General features: G+C 37.7%; 1 long non-coding RNA gene across 2 annotated transcripts in view; it reads right to left on the bottom strand.

Moving 5' to 3' along the window:
* The window catches only part of LOC118760921, a 14663-nt gene extending 10984 nt beyond the window's left edge, over positions 1-3679 (bottom strand). The window contains exon 1 of one of the 2 annotated variants that reach the window (XR_004997040.1): positions 2718-3679. This is a non-coding gene — a long non-coding RNA (uncharacterized LOC118760921). The remainder of the gene's footprint in view (positions 1-2717) is intronic. The other variant, XR_004997039.1, reaches the window with a different exon arrangement.
* Between the last annotated feature and the right edge of the window lie 330 nt (positions 3680-4009).

Genomic DNA, 4009 nt, shown 5'->3' with positions numbered 1-4009 from the left:
GCTCTCTCGTTTTTTCTCCTTCTTTCTCACTCTCGTTTTCTTTCTATCCTTCTTCCTCTCTCTCACTCTTTCATTTCTCTCTTTCTTTTCTCTCTTTTCTTTCTTCCCCTCGCTTCTTTCTCTTCTTCTCTCCCCTCCTCCTTTCTCTGCTCTCGCTCTCACTTTTTTCTCCTTTCTACCTCTCGTTTTCTTTTTTTTCTTCTTCCTCTCTCTCACTCTTTCATTTCTCTCTCTCTTCCTCTCGTTTCTTTTTCTTTCTCTCTTTCTTTTCTTGCTCTCTGGCTTTTTTCTCCTTCTTTCTTCCTCTCGTTTTCTTTTTATACTTCTTCCTCTCTCTCACTCTTTCATTTCTCTATTTCTTCCTCTCGTTTCTTATTCTTTCTCTCTTTCTTTTCTCTCCTTCTTTCTTCCTCTCGTTTTCTTTTTATCCTTCTTCCTCTCTCTCACTCTTTCATTTCTCTCTTTCTTCCTCTCGTTTCTTTATCTCTCTCTTTCTTTCCTCGCTCTCTCACATTTTTCTCCTTCTTTCTCTTTCTCGTTTTCTTTCTATCCTTCTTCCTCTCTCTCACTCTTTCATTTCTCTCTTTCTTCCTCTCGTTTCTTTCTCTCCCTCCTTCCTTTCTCGCTCTCTCACATTTTTCTCCTTCTTTCTCCCTCTCGTTTTCTTTTTATCCTCCTCCCTCTCTCTCTCACTTTTTCATTTCTCTCTTTCTTCCTCTCCTTTCTTTCTCTCTCTCCTTCCTTTCTCGCTCTCTCACTTTTTTCTCCTTCTTTCTCCCTCTCCTTTTCTTTTTATCCTTCTTCCTCTCTCTCACTCTTTCATTTCTCTCTTTCTTCTTCTCCTTTCTTTTTCTCTCTCTTTCTTTTCTCGCCCCCTCACTTTTCTCTCCTTCTTTCTCCCTCTCGTTTTCATTTTATCCTTCTCCCTCTCTCTCTCTCATTCATTTCTCTCTTACTTCCTCCCTTTCTTTTCTCTCTCTCCTTCCTTTCTCGCTATCATGCATTTTTCTCCTTCTTTCTCACTCTCGTTTTCTTTTTATCATTCTTCCTGTCTCTCACTCTTTCATTTTTCCCTTTTTTCTCTCCTTTCTTTTTCTCTCTCTCTTTCTTTTCTCGCTCTCTCACTTTTTTTCTTCTTTCTCCCTCTCATTTACTTTCTATCCTTTTCCACACTCTCACTCTTTCATTTCTCTCTTTCTTCCTCTTGTTTCTTTTTCTCTTTCTTTCTTTTCTCGCTCTCTCTCTTTTTTCTCCCTCTCGTTTTCTTTTTATCCTTTTTCCTCTCTCTCACTCTTTCATTTCTGTCTTTCTTCCTCTCATTTCTCTCTCTCTCTCTACTTTTCTTTTCTCTCTCCCTTTCTTTTCTCTCTCGTTTTCTTTTTTCAATCTCATTCTCTTTATCTTTTCTCTCCTTTTTTCTCTTTCTTTCTCTGCTTCGTTTCTCTTTTTGTCTTCTCTATAATTCTCTCTCAATTTTCCTTTTCTTTCTTTATTTTTCTATTCCTCTCTTCTTTTTTCTCTTTCCTTTTCTTTCTCTCTTCTTCTTGTTTCAGTCATGAGACTTCGGCCATGCTGGGGCTCCTCCTCGATTTTGTCTTTTATGTGTGGTTCCTTTTCTGTCTTATTAGCACCAACCTATAGCTCTCTTTTGCTTCAGGCCTAAGTAACAGGGATGCTAATACACCAACACCGATTATCAATTAGCAGTTAGGGACACACACTAGCATCGATACACATGCATACACACACACACACACAAACGCAAACACACACACACACACACACACACACACACACACATATATACTAGTTAATAACACCTGTAAGGATGTGTTTTATCTATTCACCAAAGTGAATGGAGCCTGCAGAAAGCTCTTATATCTGTCACACTTCCGTTCATGGGCCTCGTTACAACCCGTTCTCCACGTGACTGTTCGTTCAATTATGATACTTTTCTGGGCATTTTACAGACCAGAGAACCACATCAAGCCTCAGGGTTGTATGGATAACCTGCGGAAACTGCAATCTCTTCCCTAAATCTACCTTCATATCCCATGGTTGAGACCCTTGCAGCAAGCTGTGTATTGCTTTTGCTGGCTTTACTGGTTTCTCTCCCTCTTTCACGAACTGAATTGCGGCAGTTATCTTCCCTTGGTGATGATGATTCTTACACCTTTACTGCTCCAGGGTGTGAGCAAGTATTTGTATCTGCCTTGAGAAAGAGTTATTCTGCACCCTTCCAAGATGTGTGCTAGAGTGCCCCTTTCCCACAAAGTCTACACAGCTGGTCTTCCCTCAAACCTTATCTGTGCTGGTTTGTTGGCGTCGGGAGTGTGTCATACACAGCTCCATGCAGGAAGGAGATGTGCAAAGGTTCCAGCCTCCACAGGTCAGTCCATGTGATCTTCCTCTTAGGGAGATCTGTCTCCATCTGTCTCTCATCTCTTGAACTGAATACTTCCCGCCAGAACACCCCATTGCAGTGTGTGATGGATTTCTTTCTCACTCACATTCCATCAATTCTGTCATGTCTCAATGTTTGGTTAAATATTTATAAAAATGTCGATGATGAGGATTAGAGAAAAGAGGTGAAGAAAGAAATGAAATATCATGGACAAATATCATGGCTACTTTTCATATTGTGTATAAAACATTTCATATTGTGTATGAAATAATAAACAGTCAAATTTGAGAAGGCAATAAACAGAACAACTTACTATTGTTGGATCCATTTTTAAGAGTCTTTCCACTCCTTCAATGTCACCATTCAAAATGTTCTGTCTGATATTCGCCATGTCTTTTGAATAAAATCAGTCAAAAAAGAAAGAAAGCAAAACAGTTTTTAAAACATTTATAAAATGAGTTAAACAACAATAAACAGAAGTTGATGGTTCTAAAGTCTTGCAAAAGATAACATTGATATTGTAAACTTCAGTTTATCTAAAGTATTATTCATAGCTGAATGTTCTTCTTGACACTAATAAACCTAACAACAGTCATTGTGTTGTGTGTCTAGGTTAGGTACATTCCTCTGCTTACATCTTGAGCTATAAATCTGTGGAACATACCCCAGCTGGGGTGGGGGGCACTTTATATTAAAAACAAGTTGATTCTCTAAAGACAGGTAGATTTAGGAAAACCAGTAAAAGTATCAATGACACAGAGTTTGTACAATAAAACTTCCTGTATTGATCTTTGATTTGATCTCATCTACTTTGCTAATATTTCGACAGACTCTATCAACAAGTGCTTACTTTATAAATTTTTGCAAATATCTTTATGACTATTTCATAATTATTTAATAAGTTTCCATTATGTATATATATAAAATTATATTATATATATATATATATATATTTACTAACATCATCATCATCATCACCACATACCGTCCACCTTCCATGCATTCAAGGAGCCGTCCAGGTAGAAAAAACTCCCCTGGGCTATTGTCTATTTAGGAAAGGGATTTTACAGCTGGATGCTCTTCCAAACATCAACCACCAGTTTTTTCCCACTGTATGACACCTTGGGCAAGAACCTTCTTCTAAATCCCATGGTTGATCAAGGCTTCTGAGTGGATTAAATAGAGATAATCTGAGAGAAGCACATCGTACACCGCTGGACAAAATCTGAGGACCAGTGAAAACAACTGCCAAAATGAAGTATTTGTGTGTTTGTGTGTGTGTACGTATGCATATATATATATATATATATATATATATATAATATATATATATATATATATATATATGCACACACCTGCTTGAGTGTGTGTGTGTGTGTTTCCATTTGCTTTTACTGAAAATTGCTCAGCTATGAACGATTAGATTATCATTTTCCCTGTTAATAGACGAACCATTGGAATAAGTGACCCCTTGAACAACAGGTAAGGGTTAATAACATGAGGGGATCCAGATACAAAAAGAATGGATAGGTAATATACTCATACAACCCATGGTAGTATGGAGAAAAGGTGTAAACTGATTGCTTTATATGCATATACGTACAT

Source organism: Octopus sinensis, unplaced genomic scaffold, assembly GCF_006345805.1.
Source record: "Octopus sinensis unplaced genomic scaffold, ASM634580v1 Contig01863, whole genome shotgun sequence".
Lineage (NCBI taxonomy): Eukaryota > Metazoa > Mollusca > Cephalopoda > Octopoda > Octopodidae > Octopus > Octopus sinensis.
Note: the sequence above shows the minus strand (reverse complement) of the source record. Positions and strands in the feature narration are given on the sequence as shown.